This window comes from Colobus angolensis, unplaced genomic scaffold (assembly GCF_000951035.1).
Source record: "Colobus angolensis palliatus isolate OR3802 unplaced genomic scaffold, Cang.pa_1.0 Scaffold23, whole genome shotgun sequence".
In the NCBI taxonomy this organism is placed as follows: Eukaryota; Metazoa; Chordata; class Mammalia; order Primates; family Cercopithecidae; genus Colobus; species Colobus angolensis.
Window position 1 is genome coordinate 16,890,777 of NW_012115488.1, and position 17,209 is coordinate 16,907,985.

Genomic DNA, 17,209 nt, shown 5'->3' on the forward strand with positions numbered 1-17,209 from the left:
AGGGATTGCATTGAAAAAAATGAATAAAATAAATAAATAAATAAAACAAAAATGCTGTAATCACCCTAAAATAATGCTGTTTTTAGGGGCAAAGCATAATTGTGTACAATTTAATATTTCTTTTGAAGGGATAAATTAAAAATATTTAAAATAATTATTAAAAAGACATTGTGACAAATAAATGTCTGGAAACCATGTAAAGCAAGATATTGAAATAAAGCAAGATGCTTTATTTAGAGCATCTTAATACCCATTGATTAATAATTTGAACATTACAAGGGTATATTTGTATTTCTGTGTGTGTGTCATATTTGAGTATGATTAATCGTGTATGTTGCTGTGTGAACATATGCATATGTAAAGCATTTTCATCAGCTGTTTCTGACTTCCTACCACAGAGAACAATCTGAACTGTCGAAGAAAATTAAACTTTGAGTAAGAATTCCTCAAGCTGGTTCATATCATTTGTTGTTTTCATTTTCCTGAAATGAAAATAGTAGCATTGCTACTACCTGAATAGATTAAAAGACTAAAGAAAATTTGTCATTAGACATAAAAAACATTGGCAGTGTTTGTAGAGTTAGGTATAGTACCAGCATGACATGGATCAAATTTGTCGAAATAATTTGAATTATTATTATCACATTTGGATGGGGTGTGTGTGTGCAGTGGGAGGGGGAGTGGTTGTTGTTTCATATTTTCCCTTAGGGAACGTAAGTATTTACGGTAAACCCATAGTGAGTTCAGATGAAGGAAGAAAGATAAGTAATGTAAAAGTAGAAGTTATTAAATACATAATTAAGTATCCATAAACAAACTAAATAATTACCTTTGTACTTTGTACTTTATTATGAAAGGTTTATAATATGTATCTCATATGACATGAAGATTCTCTTAATGTGGCATGCATCCAGTTATTGGTTAGTCATTACATAAAATTACATTTTTGACACAGATAACCTACCTTCCTTCCCTCCTACCTTCTTCCTTCTTTCCTTCCTCCTCCTTTCCTTCATCCCTCCCTTATTCTCTCACTCCCTTCTTTCCTCTTTCTGTTTAAATAAAAAGGTCTCATGATTTTTTGTGTGTGATTTTTGTTTTGTTCTCTTTAAAATTCCCTATTTTGTAATCCCATCAAAAAGTGGGCAAAGGACTTTCTCAAAAGAAGATAGACAACCAACCAAAGAACACATGAAAAAATGTTCAACATCACTAATGATCAGGGAAATGCAAACTAAAATCACAACGAGATACCACCTTACTCCTGCAAGAATAGCCATAATTAAAAAGTTAAAAGGCAGTAGATGTTGGCATCAATGTGGTAAAAGGGGAACACTTTTACACTGCTGGTGGGAATGTAAATTAATACAACCACTGTGGAAAACAGTATGGAGATTACTTAAAGAACTAAAAGTAGAACTACCATTTGATCTGGCAATCTCACCATGTGGTATCTACTTAAAGGAAAGAACGTCTTTATATATATGCAAAAGACACATGTAAATGCATGTTTATAGCAGCACAATTCGCAGTTGCAAAGATATGGAACCAACTTAAGTGCCCGTCCACCAACAAGTGGATAAATTAAATGGTATATACACACCATGGAATGCTACTCAGCCATAAAAAAGAATGAAACAATATCTTTTGCAGCAACTTGGATGGCAATAGAGGCCATTATTCTAAGTGAAATAACTCAAGAATGGAAAACCAAATATTGTATGTTTTCAGTTACAAATGGGAGCTAAGCTATGAGGATGCAAATGCATAAGGATGATTTAATAGACTTTGGATATTTGGCAGGGAAGGTTCTGAGGCAGGTGAGGGATAAAAGACAACTTACTGGGCATGGCATAGATGCTCAGGTGATCGGTGCACTAAAATCTCAGAAATCACTGCCGAGTAATTTATTCATATAACCAAAAACCACCCGTACCCCAATGACTTTTGAGATTTTTTAAAAATTCCCTTTTTGTGGATACATTCTTGAACTTTCCAAGGAAAATACATTTGCTTCCTGTATGACAAAATGTGTCAATTTTAAATGTAATTGAATATTTGTTAAGCAAAAATCTCTTGAAATTTTTGTCCGTGGAAAGCACTGCTTGCATATCTCAGATGAGATCGGGTGCATTTGGGGTGGTATGGCTGTAGGCTGCTTCCATAATTCAAACTGGAGATTGTTAAAAGTTGTAGTTTATGACATTGTTATCGCTGATACCATCTGGATAATGCCTGGCAGTATAAAAAGCCTGAGCACATATGTCAGTTAAGGCTATTTTCTCATTCCAGTAGGTCTTAGTGGAACTCCATGTGGAAATGAGTCTATACAAGGAAAGAACATTGTTTAAATTTGAAGGGGGACAACAGAAGGCAAGTGAAGTATGTAGGAGTTTTATGGAATGTGAGCTGAGAAACAGCTAATAAAATTATGCCTGCATGACTCCGCATGAGAGGAGGGTCAAGGAAGGTGAATGTTAAATTGACAAAGGAAATATTTCAAGGAAAATCACAGATTTAAATGGACTCACCCTTTCTCATAACTGAGACTCAAAGATTTCTCATAACTGAGACCTAGAAGCTTAATGTGTTAAACTCAGCTCTGGTGACTTTATTGATGAAAGTCAGTTTTGAGACAGGATAGGAGAGGTATTTGGGTCTTTGAACTTGGAATGAGTGGCCTTGGAATAATAATTTTTTTAAAAGCCTAAGAATATGAGGGAATGAGATTCTAATCTGTAGTTACTTACCAGCTTCATCATCAACTAATTGCATTTTTATACCATTTCAGATGGTTCTTAGAATGAGACTGCTATCTCCATCTCCTGGTGCCATAGGGCAGCATCTCACAAGCTCTTGGGAATTGTGTGGTTAGGAGAACTAATCCCAGGGTGATTTTCAAGGATCTCTAAGATAACTTCATCACCTCTTCCCCCAACACACACACAATTTTCATTTTTTTCTGACATACATTGTCTTTACATGCAAAATGATTATCAACAGCAAAATGATAAAATAACCTGTTTTAAGTAAGTGGGCATAGTCACTTTTACATTAATCATTGATTCATAACTTTTTAACCACCTAGAACCTCTTCTATTATCTGCTGTCTACTTTGTGAACCTTAAGATTTCAATAAAAGAAGTCTTCACAAAAAATTACTCATAATAAGTAACAACTCATTTCCATTAGTTCCTTCCACTAAGTAAGAGCCAGTGGAAGATTCGGTAATCATAAATATAGCCAAGGGCAAAAAAAACCTCAAAAGGTTATAAATTGGAAAATAATCGCACCCACAGAATGTCATCGTGAGGATTAAGTGTGTTCTTATGTGTGAAGTACTTAGAGTGGTTCCTGGTGCAGGGGATCACTATAAAAGTGCTTACTGCTCTTGATATTTTAATTGGTCTGTGAAGACTTACAGCAGACACACGTCTGACTCCCATAAAGTTAAATTTTATATTGTCAGTAGATTTTGAAAATTAAAAAGATTTCTTGAGTATAAGGGATCTTGGTGTTGACTATAATAGCACGTACCCCCCTGGAGGGGAGATGCTGTAATGGCAGTGATTTTCATAGTCCTGTTCTATGTAATACAGGTTTTTGTACATAGGCACTCAGTCTGTTGATATGTTTATACTTTCATGATGTATGAGACAGATATATGCTCTATATGGTTAGTGATAAAAATTGGTTATAAAGTTTTAAAATATTCACTATATTAGCCATCTAACTTTTATAATTTGAACTGGTTACATTGTGGCAAGTTGTATCACTTACAGTTAACACTGACTTGCCAAATTTCTTAACACTGACAGCAGGAATAATTGCCCCAAACTAGAAATTAAGCAAAGCTTTCCCTTAATAAACAGTAGAGAAATAACTAAGTACAGAAATGGGGAAGAAATAGGAAGATAAAGGACAGTCTAAGCTAAGCTTATACTGTTAACATACTTAATTAGCCTTCCCTCCTTGATTTATGTTGCATATTTGTAAACCCCTCTGTAAATTGCAAGTATACCAAAGGTATTTTATTTTATTGATTTTTATTATTATATTTCTGATCACTGTCCCCAGCCAGGCTACATCAGTAAGAAAAATAATCATTGTGCCAGGTCCTAGATTTTAGTTGCATTGGCCAGTGTTTACTTTTCCAGGGCTGAAGATAGTAGCCCTATGATGCTGAGATCCAATAGCATTCAGTACACTGAGCCTATTCTTGCTCAAAAGCAAATATTCAGGGTTGTGACAAAGGTTGGCAAAGACCAGTCAGCTAGAATGAATAGTATTATGTGCAGCTGGCTCATTGCATGGTATCTAACAACACATCAACCAGAACTGATTATGTCAAAACAGAATTCTCTAAGTTAGAGTCTTGGAGTCAGCACTTCCTAAAGGATAAACATCTCAGAATATGCCTTTGTAAGAACTCTGAGGCTACTCTTGAATGCTGAAGGGTGGTTTTGAAATGTTCAGTGACTCCATTAGACTGTATGTTGAACATGTGGACACCTCCTCCATCTCTTTTGTCAGATTTTGACTTATTTCTTTTTAACATTATATTTCTTAACAGTATGTTTCTTGTGAAATGCTCTGATAGTTTGTTAATAAGTCTGTAATCTGCTATTACAAAATCACTGATGAATTGCATAAGGTTAGTTAAATTTATGTTAAATATAAAGGAAGCAGACACTCAAGAAATATGAGAGTAGGATGGGGAAAGCGACTCATTAAGATGGTAGAATAGTTCTTACTTAAGTGTAATGTCCTTTTTATCCTTTGTAAGAATTACACACTCTGTCGCTAGCATCTTAATCTTTAATTATGCACACACAAATCTCATGCCATGTTGTTTAGTCTCATCACTTTGTCATTACTACAAAACTTTTTTCAACTTCATTCTTTTCTGGGTGGGGGCCAAGAAAACTACAGAAAAAATCTCCCATTTAAGAAAATATCTCTGATGTCTTTCACAAAATTAAAGAATCCCCAGAATTTTTTGAAATAAGGTATGCTCATCACATCCTAAAGAGCATTTTTGTTTTACCACTCTTTCTTATGTCAGTGCTTATTAAAATCTGCCTAGAGTGTGGTTGATTTCCAGTGGAATTTGAGTCTTCTGGGTTACAAGAGATAAATGAAAAATATTTAAAGAACTGTTTTATATGTGCTATATTGGTAATTACTATATCACTATATATCTTAAATTTAAAAACATTCAATTCCTCTTCCATTAATGGTGCCACCAATTTTCCTACCTTTCCAGGTTTGGAACATCAGAGTCATGTGTGTTTCAATGTCTTCTCTGCTAGATTCTGATTATTCTTGTTTGCATCACACTAATCCAAAACATTACCATCTCATACCTGAACCACAGCCAGAGCCTCAAAATTGATCTTCCTGCAGCTCGTCTTTGCTACTTAGTTCACTTGCACAGTGCTTTTCACTTATCTTTTTACTTTGCTTTCTTGGATCATCTCTTCCCTCAGGCATTTTGATGGTCTTCTATTGCCTTATAGACAAGATTTAAAATCCCCATTTGTCTTCCAGAAACTTCTACAATGTGACCTTAAAATGCTTTCTCAGATGTATCTTCTTCTCTTTGTGTATATGAACCTCCTTTTCCAGCCAAATGTTTCTGCTTACACACCTTCTGTGGCAAGTGGAAAATGACTCCCAACACCTCCCAGCCCCAACTCCCAATAAAGATGCCTACATCCCAATTGCTAGAACCTGTGAATGTGTTAGGTTACATGGAAATGGAGAATTCAGACTGCGGATGACATTAAGGTTGCTAATCAGCTGACATTAAGAGGAGGACATTATGCTGGATTTTTCAAGTAAGCCCAATATAATCCCAAGTCCCTTGCAAGGGAAGGAAAGAGACAGAGGAGAGAGACAGAGTGATGGAAGTATGAGAAGAACTCAGCCTGGTATTGCTGGCTATGAAGACGGAGGAAACAAGGACATGGACCAAGACAAACATGTGGTCTCTAGAAACAGAAGAAGAAAAGAAAAAAAGGAGATGAATTGTCCTCCAAAGCCTCCAGAAAGAAACATAACCCTACAGACATCTTGATTTTAGCACAATGAGACATAGTTTGGACTTCTGACTTCCAGAACTGTAAGATAATAAGTTTGTGATGTTTTAAGCCACTAAGTATGTAGTAATATGTTACAGTAATAATAGAAAAAATAATGCATCTTTTACTGAATTCAACTTATTAATTACATAAAACACATTTCACCTTAGTTATATGCTACTTACATGTTCTTATGTTCTTATATTTTTGTTTGTTTGTTTTTGTTTTTTGTTGTTGTTGTTTTTGAGACGGAGTCTCGCTCTGTCACCCAGGCAGTGGCACGATCTCTGCTCACTGCAAGCTCCGCCTCCCAGGTTCACGCCATTCTCCTGCCTCAGCCTCCCGATTAGCTAGGACTACAGGCGCCCGCTACCACGCCTGGCTAATTTTTTGGTTTTTTAGTAGAGACGGGGTTTCACCGTGGTCTCGATCTCCTGACTTTGTGATCCGCCCGCCTCGGCCTCCCAAAGAGCTGAGATTACAGGCATGAGCCACCATGTCTGGCCATGTTCTTATCTTTTTAGTTATATTATAAATTTGTGAGAGCAGGGAGTTAGTATAGCATATTGCTTATGAGTATGGTTATGTATGCTATACAGCGTTGGATATGTCAGATCCTTGAGTTTTTTTACTGATAATCTAATATAAGTTGGGCTGCTTTTTAAAACTTCTGATAAATGTTCATCATAGAGGTCAATTCTTCAAGAGAAAAGATACAATGACAGTTCCACTACATAATATTCATTTATTAATTTGTAGTCATGAGATTCTGTCTTCTTAATTGGGTAAGATGAAGAGCATCTCTGAGGGGTTGCTACATCAATTTACTAAATTAGGAGAGTAGACCTAGTGATGCAAAAGGATTTGCACCTAAGTAAGTAGTTACACAGATGAAGAACACAAGCTTATATTGATCATGTATGTCTGACTCTAATTTGCTATCTTGATTTCCAAAGTGCTTGGTTACAAGATGAAATGAGCTACTCAGTACTGGGCTCAGCTGTGTAGACCTGAGTCACATATCAGTTTCAAGGATTCTTAACAGATCCTTGGAAAGCTATAATAGACGACTGATGCTACATAAAGAATATCTAAACAGTATGAGAATCACTAAATCAAAATCCCGCATGGGGGAGGTAAGAAGAGAAGAGAAAATAAACTGCTTTATTTACTACAAAAAAGCTATCTTGTTTGCAGATTACAAGGACCAATAGGCACAAATAAGTGCTAAAATTGGATTTTGCATTGAACTTGAAATTATTTTCTCCTTATTTAAAATAAAAAACCCTTTCTGTGACATAATTAATTTAGTCAAACTTATTGATAGTAGGCACATCTGTACTTTCTAAAATTCCAATATTTCAATGTTTCCATTTTATGAAGATAACTACAGATGTTGTGATGCCTACAAAGATGCAAGAGATGAGTTGGTACTCCTAAAATCACCTGGAAAACCATTACAAACACCCATGCCAGAATTCAATGTTATAGCAGAATTTCTGCAAGTGCAGCTGTGCTTTAGTGCTTCTTAATAGTTCCCAAAGGATTCTAATGTGCAGGTTAGAGAGTCACTGAGCTTTCAGATAGAAGACATACGTTTTATATATCCAATCAGCTCCCCTTCCCTCGGATGAAGTACAAAAAAATTTAAAAATTTTAAAAAGAGTTCATCAGCTGCTGAAATTCAAAGATAAACATTTTATATTTTTTCTGTGAAGCTGCAAATATAGTAGGTGCTATGGTAAATATTGAACGTATCATGTATGTGTAAAGGGAATTGTTTTGTGAGTCTTGGAAAAAAATATGATATTTTGATAGGGTCCAATATAAAATATCAATCATTACAAAACAGAATGTGTTCATTATTTTAATTCTATTCAATACTAGAGAAATACTGACCTTCATTATACATCTGAAATGAATATTTTTAAAGATTAACTGTTTTCTTTCTGTATAGTCTTAGTTTGGCATTTGTGGTGAGTTTTGGCATTTGTGGCAAATTCAACAATTCCCTGTACAAATATTAAGACCAGGCAAATAATTGTAGCCATCTATCTCATGGATCAACTACTCATTTATTTAAAATAAAATCATTGTAACATTTCTATACCAGATGTTACATTTTCTTCTCTATTTTAAAATAAATACTTTGTTGGAAATAGGAGAATGACAAATATAATAAGATTTTTAAATTAACAATATGTAGCACATTAATGTGCTTTATCTTTATATAGACCCATTTTAACATTCAAATTTACTAATCTAAGGTGATTCCTACTGAGAGAACAATAAGCATAGTCAAGATGATGGCAAATCAGTACTATAAATGTGTAGCTGAAAATATATTTTGAAAAGTTTTGGAAAAGGTAATTCCAGGTTTCAACTAGTAGGAAAGCTTTGGATGCTATATAAAGAAGATACTATTCCAAGAACTACTTAACATTGAAGGCCCAAAAGTACTAATTATAATTCACAGAGTGAATTATAAGCAATAGCAGGACTGACCATGTAAAGCCCATGATAATCAGAGACATGTGAAAAGATTAGAAAGCAAAAAAAAAAAAAAAAAAAAGTCAGTTTCCATAATCTCTGTATACAAATACCACTTGGCCATTGAGAATACTGTGTGTAGATTATAAACTGGCTTATATAAAAACAGAGTTGACCAAGTGTTTCTTAAAAGTAAATCATCTGGGCCGGGCGTGGTGGCTCATGCCTGTAATTCCAGCACTTTGGGAGGCTGAGGTGGGTGGATCAAGAGGTCAGGAGTTTGAGACCAGCCTGACCAACATGGTGAAACCCCATCTCTACTAAAAATACAAAAATTAGCCAGGCGTGGTGGTGGGCGCCTGTAATCTGAGCTACTCAGGAGGATGAGGCAGGAGAATCGTTTAATCGCTTTAACTAGGGAGGCGTTTTAACTCGGGAGGCAGGAGTTTCAGTGAGCCGAGATCATGCCACTGAACTCCAGCCTGGGTGACAGAGTGAGATTCTTGTCTCAAAAAAAAAAAAAAAAAAGTAAATAAGCTGGTTTCACCATGATGGAGTAGCCTTATTTTTCCTGGGTACTCACACCTACAAGGAAAAATGCCTGGATATAACACAACAAGCATGGTAAAACACCGAAAAGCAGAGGACTTGAAGATCCCAAGATAATGAATTATATGGGTTTCCTTTTTGCCTCTCATATACTCTGGACAAGGTGCTGAAAAAGCCTACAACTTAGATCTACCAATAGGCCCAGGCAGGAAAAGCTCTAAGAAAAGCCTGTCTTCAGTAGCAAAGGACTGGAAAAAGAATGGCCTAATGACAGAAAACTTTTTTATCAATACCTACCCTATTGCAGCTAAACACAAACCTAAAAAATACATACAAACAAACATAAACTTCATGGTTTCAGTGGGGTTGAGTGTGGAGTTAATCTACTTTCACTCTACTCATGGAAGAAGGTGGTGGTCCTCTAATCCCCTAGCCAGGGGTTTTAGTAGGACATGGGTGGGAACTGACCTTCTATTCTCCACTTACCAGTAGCAGTTACCAATTCTCCCATTTGAGTAGTTTCAGTGAGATCCAGCTGCAATCTAAGCATCCATGAAAACCCAGCAATAATGAGACTTGATGGCGGGGTGAGACATGAGACTATTCACTATTAGAATTCATGCATCTCCCCTCCATAGTGTAAATGGGGCTGAGTGTGGGGCTGAGCCTCCACCTTATCTAACATCACTGAGACTGAACAAGGTGGTACAAGTTGGGGTTAATAATGCCTTCCACTATTTCTCTAACTGTGGTGCCAGGGAAGCCCACTGGGGAGCTGAACTACTGCATCACCCTGGCAGTAACAAGACAGAATAAGGTGGCCTGAACAAAGTTCATAGGCTCTCTTATTTTTCATCCACTGTGATGTCAGTAGGCCCCAGTGAGGATCTGAGCCTTCACCTCCAGCTGGTATCAATGAGACAGAATGGAATAGTGTGAGGAAGGATAGTAGATACATTTTCTCCTTCTTTGTCTTACAGGGTCCAGTGGAGAACTGAGCCTCAACCCCTACCAAATATCAAGAAGCCAAATGGGGTAACAGGCAGCAGGGCTAATGAGCACACCACTCCTTCCCCACTTTTCCCTGGTATCAGAAGGGCAAACGAGAGCTGAGTTTCCATCATAATTCTGCTAGAACAAAGTAGTATGAGTCAGGCCTCCACATCTACCAAAATACATCAAACTATGTGGGAGGTACCTAAAGTGTACTGAGAGGGAAATTTATAGGACTATTGCTTAAACCAGAAGAAAGGAAATAATCTAAGTTCCTATTTCAAGCAGTTAGGAAAAGAATATAAAAATCAACTTAAGGCAATCAGAGGAAAGGAAATAAAAAAGATAAGAGCAGGAAGCAATCAAATTGAAAATAGAAAAAAAAACAGAAATTGAAAAACAAAAGCTGGTTCTTCAAAAAAATCAATGAAATTGATAAACCTTTCATAAGACTGTGAAATATAAACAGAAGACACAAATTATTAACATGAGGAATTAAACAGGGGACATTACAACAGACTCTGAAGCCATTCAAAAGATAAGGACATACTACAAACAACTTTATGCTCATCAATTTGACAATCTAGAAGAAATGGACCAATTTCTCAAAACCTACAAACTACAAAAACTCAGTGAAGATGAAATAGACAACCTCAGTAATACCATAACCATTAAACAAAAAATTTGGTGACTAAAAGTCTCCCAAAAAAGAAACCTCCAAGCTCAGGTTGTTTAATGGAGAATTCTACCAAACATTTAAAGATTAATTCCAATTTTGCATAATCTTGTCCAGAAAACTGAAGTGAAGGGGACCCTCCACAACTTGTTTTATGAGAATACTAATACCATCATAAGAAAACTAGACAAAGACATTACAAAAAAATGAAAACTAGAGACCAATATCTGTCATAAACTTAGACGCAAAACTTATCACCAAAATATTATCAAATTGAATCCAGTAATGCATAGATTTAGTACAGGTATGTAAGGCTGTTTCAACATTAACAAATTGATCAGTATAATTGACCATATAAAAAGGTTAACAAAAAAACTCATATGATTATACCAAGTGATGCAGAAAAGTTATTTGTCAAAATTTAAAACTTACTCATAATAAAAAGTCTCTGCAAACTATGAATAGAGTGAAGAACTGATAAAGAACATCTACAAAAAACCCACAACTAACATTATATTTAACAGCAAAAGACTAAAAACGCTTCACTCTGTGGGAAAAAGACAAGAATGTACACTCTCAATACTTTTATTCAACATAATACTGGAAGTTCTGCTTCTGCTATAAAGCAAGAAAAAAATAAAAAGCATGCAGATTTAAAAGGAATAAATAAAACTATCTCTATTTGTGGATGAATAATTGTCTATGTACAAAATTCCATGCAAACTGCAAAAACCTTCCTAGAATTGAAAAGTTCAGCAAAGTCATATGATAAAAGATCAATATAGAAGAATCAATTTCATTTCTATATACTAATAATACACATGTGGAATCCAAAATCAAAATCACAGTTATTTATAATTTATAATTGTCCCAAAGAAATATATACTTTATATACTCCAAATATAAATTTTGAAACAATATAACAGTATGCTGAAAATTACAAAATGCTGATGAAAAAATTCAAAGACCTAGCTATTAGAGAGATATTCAATATTCATGAGTTGAAAGACTAAACATAGTAAAGAAGTCAATTCTTCTGAAATTTTGATGTATAGGGGTAATGCTATTTCTATCAAAATTCAGCAAGATGATTTTGTAGACAATGACAAGTTTATCCTAAAATTTATATGGAATGATGTAGGCCCTAAGAAAGGTAAAACAATCTTGAAACAGAAAAGTTACATAGCAGGAATTACAATATCTGATATTAAGTCCTGCCGTATAGCTGCAATAAACAAGACAGTGCCATATTAGTGGATAAATAGACACCTAGATCAATAAAACAGAATAGAGTATCCTGAAATAGTCCCGCATAAGTGTGGCAGACTGATTTTTGACAAAGGTGCAAAAACAACTCAATGAAGTAATGATAGTCTTTTCAACAACTAGTACTTGAACAACTGGATATTTGTAGAAAAACAAAACAAAACAAAACAAAAAAACCTTGACCTGTCTCACGTCTTATATAAAAATTAAATCAAAATAAAACATAGACTTAAATATGAAGCATATAACTATACAACTTTTAGGAAAAAAATGAAGAATACCACTTCCATGAGTCCACTTATAAAACATTTTTTAAATGACAAATTATAGAAACAGCAAAGAGAATAGCGGTTGCCAGTGGTCAGAAATGGCAGGGGACATGGTGTACAGGGGAGGTGGACATGGCTATAAAAGAGGAAAATCAAGGATCCTTGTGGTGATGAAATTTTGTATCTTGAATATGTAATTGTTAATATACCCATAATTATATTGTACTTTAGTTTTGAAAGATGTTACTTTTGGGAGAAATGGAATAAAGAGTATATGAGATTTCTTTGCCTTATTTCTTAGCTTGTAAATCCACAATTCCTTCTAAATAAAAGCTTAATTTAAAAACAGTTAATCAGCTGTCTCTCTCTCAGAAGGATAACACACAATGTTTACTTTTTGGCATAAATACTTTCATCACCATGAAGAAATTTGCATTTACCTAAGGATAAATGCCAAATGTATATAGCTCATTAGTTTGCAAAGCAACTTCACAAATGTTGTCCGATTTAATTCTTCCAACAACCCCATGAGTTTTCATCTCTATTTAATAGATGATAAAAGTGAGATTGAGAATATGTGATATGTCCATGTTATCTACCTGGGATGTACCAGTAAGAACTCAGTCTCTATGTGTAGAAAACTTTTGCTTCCCTACTACTGCTACTCCCTTTGACTTTCTTCCTCTATTCAGATATCTGATTTCTATCAGGACATAGACATGGGAAAAGACTTCATGACGAAAAAACCAAAAGCAATGACAACAAAAGCCAAAACAGACAAATTGGATCTAATTTAACTAAAGAGCTTCTGCAGAGCAAGAGAAACTATCATCAGAGTGAACAGGCAACCTGCAGAATGGGAGAAAATTTTTGCAATCTATCCATCTGACAAAGGGCTAATATCCAGAATCTACAAAGAACTTAAACAAATTTTCAAGAAAAAAACAAACAGCCCCATCTGTGAAGGATATGAACAGACACTTCTCAAAAGAATACATTTATGCAGCCAACAAACATACGAAAAAAAGCCCATGATCACTGGCCATTAGAGAAATGTAAATCAAAACCACATTGAGATACCATCTAACACCAGTTAGAATGGCGATCATTAAAAAGTCAGGAAACAACAGATGCTGAAGAGGGTGTGGATAATAGGAATGCTTTTACACTGTTGGTGGGAGTATAAATTAGTTCAACCATTGTGGAAGACAGTGTGGTGATTCCTCAGTGATCTAGAACTAGAAATACCATTTGATCCAGCAATCCCATTACTGGGTATATACCCAAAGGGTTATAAATCATGCTACCATAAAGACTCATACACACGTATGTTTATTGTGGCATTGTTCACAATAGCAAAGACTTGGAACCAACCCAAATGCCCATCAATGATAGACTGGATAAAGAAAATGTGACACATATACACCATGGATTACTATGCAGCCATAAAAAAGGATGAGTTCATATCCTTTGCGGGGACATGGATGAAGTTGGCAACCATCATTCTCAGCAAACTAACACAAGAACAGAATGCCAAACACTGCATGTTCTCACTCATAATTGGGAGCTGAATAATGAGAATACATGGACGCAGGGAGGGGAACATCACATACTGGTGCCTGTCAGGGGGTAGGGGTCTAGGGGAGGGATAGCTTTAGGGCAAATACCTAATGTAGATGACGGGTTGGTGGGTGCAGCAAACCACCATGGCACATGTATACCTATGTAACAAACTTGCATGTTCTGCAAATGTACCCCAGAACTTAAAGTATAATAACAATTAAAAAAAAAGAATCGACTTCTGTGTCTATATATATAGTTCATAGATTTTTACCCTCTTTATGTGGCCTGGCCAGCTGCTGCTTCTTAGAAACATTCTTAGTGCCTGCAATTCCCATTTAGGACTTCTCAACTTCAGACCTCCAATAGCTCTTTCCTTGGCCCATGAGCCTTCCTAGTTTCCCAGTGGAACTGGGTCTCAGCCCCAAGTCCTTGCCAGTACCAACATCTTTTGTTTATAGAAGGCCTCTCCTGGGACAGCAAATCTCTTTTACTCATGCCTTGTTCTACTCTTCTTTCCCATCAGGCTGTGTGATGAAAAAGTACATATTTCTCCAAATGCTTTATTTGCTTCAGCTCGTGGAATATAAAGAATAAGGAGCCTAATGTATAAAAGTGATCGTTGACTATGACAATTCAACTTCTGCAGTCTGACCCTCATATGGAACTTGAATTTCCATTTGATGTGCCAGGTTTCTAGGAATATGGAAAGTGTTTAAACATTTGTGAATAGCAGTACTAAGAAATGTATTTGGCCCCAAAGAGACAACTCCTTTACTCGCATTTAAAAGTTGTACAGTCAATATTACAAAGAATATGTTTAGCGTTCATTAGGGGCATCTGAACCCTAAAAAAGATGCCTTTTGGATTAGATGACATTTGAATAAAGCATTTTCTTTCAGATACATATATATTATATATACACATGATACATGTATATATGCCACTGGTTATGTACACTTACATGTTATTAATTGTATATATAATTATATATAATTAACAAGTGACACAGAATGAAACAAGCAATGTTGATGTCATTTATTGATCATAAGTTATTCACAGAGAGTCATGGATGGAAGCTTTACCTAATACCTTTCTTTGTACTGATGTTAAATTCAAAACCCATATGAAGACAATCATTGCCAGGTTTCTATTTTATCAATTTATTAAACTTCCACTGCGTTACTGTATAACAGCACCCATGCTAAGGGATATGGGATCTTTTTGAGTTTAAACCAACAACAAAAATGTTTCTTTTTTTTTTTTTCATCTTTTCTTTTCATTCAATATAAGCTACAAACTATGCAAACATCTTAATGGAGATAAAAGGTTGTGATTGGGTCCTGGAACTTGAAAAGTTGTGTCATGCCTTCATGCCTTTCCATCTTTGTTGCTAACATTACTTTATAGCATACAGTCAAATGATCATGTGTGCACTTTGTCCTTTCAACCTCCTTCCTCTCCTTCTAAGCTTTCTCTCACCCCATTACCTTTCTCCTCTCTCTACCATATCCCATCCCCATAGTCGTACCTTTGCATCTCCGCCAACCTCTCCCCTTCCCCACTTACCCATATTTCTTTCCCAGTTCCTCGCTTTCTCTTTCCTCCCCTTCTTATTTATCCCTACTCTACTCTCACCTCTCTCACTTCCAATTGTATTTCTCTCACTTCAGCACTTCCCATTGTATTTCTATACCTTACTTCCAAGTCCAAGTTCCTTCACACTCTCAAATACGTGGTTCACAAAGTATTTATCTGTATAAACATATTTTATTCAGTGAGTTAATATCACCAGCTTCCCTAGAGGGATCTCTAGTTCTAATCAGCACTAATGCAGAACAAGACCTAACTATGTTGATCCTATCTATAGGAAATGAGCATTTCTTCATTTATGGAAATGGGCATTAAAATTAGAACTCTCTGTGGCACCCAGGCCTTCCTTGCCAGTTTACCAGTTATCAGGCCTATTTCAGGTTTTGTACTTGATTGCCAGTAATTCATCATTTTGGAATATATGTTCTTACTCTGCTTTGAGCTTTAAACCCCATAATTCTACTAGTACTAAGGTACTAGTAGCAAGACTACCACTACTAATGTATTGTAATAGTCTTGTTGTGGGTTGTATTCGTTGTCATTTTTACTGATTGAAATCTAATTAGTATGAAAAAAGAGCTTTTTTCCCATTACCAGAAAAAAAAATATTAAACAGGGTACAGTTTTCCTGCAAGATAATGTCTTCTTTCCTTGGTTAAGAAAACAATGTATTTTCTTTTTTCACTTCTCTTCCAGATTTTTAGCTGGAAGTTTTCAAGTGTGAGGCAAGCAGTTTTATAAAACGTGCTGGAGGTATAGCTTTGTTTTAGCGCTTTCTCACCCAGCAAGTGAGAAAAATATAAGTTGAGAATAAACTCATCATATTTTAAACTGTCTCTCTTCTTTCATTCCAAAGAAATATTTTAGTACTGCACTAAAACATGAACAAACACACATTTAGTTGGGGATGGCTGAATAAAACTTTTCTACCAAAGAGAAAGAAAAATGGAATGAAAACTGAAAAACCTTGATTATTCAGTGTATTTAAGAGAAAAATATAATTTTTCCTTTTAAAACATTCTCAAACAATATGGGTAAAGCTACATCATATGACTTAATAAAGTAGATTTACAGACTCGTCAAAAACCTAGGCATAAAGAATATATTGTCTCTTAAGAAGAAAGCTTTATGAAGAAGAAACTGTACTAAATGAAGAAAAACTAATTGATATAAAGGAGATCTCTACAAACGCATAAACTAATTAACTTACTCCTTTACTGAATTTGAAAGAACCATATGCTAGGTCAAGTCTTGACCAGTTTAAAGTAGCAGCCTAATTTACTCATATTTAATTTTATTAAATTTTGTGGGAACAACAATAGGGCAGCTTCCTGAATTTTGTTGTTGTTATTTTTCCTGGCTATTGGGGGTGGTTTTAAAAATGAGATTTCCCAATATAATTGGGAAATGTAAATAGAATAAGAGATGCCATGTATATTAATTTTATAAAGGGAGAAAGGTTTTACAAAGAAAAATAATTTTTAATTGACCAATTTTTCAGGGTCAGAGAGTTCATAGACATTAACAATGTACAAACTGGTACAATTACCATAGCAAAATGAAATTAAAGTCAACACAAAGTTCCCTTGTGTGCATGGTTTTTTACTGTGGTACATGGTAACCTAAGTTCCTTAGTCCACACCCTAGCCTGCTTTCCACTAAATAAGATAAGTATTTACACACCTGCTCAGTCTGCAAACTCGGAGCCACTTTTGGTCCCTTTCTCACTT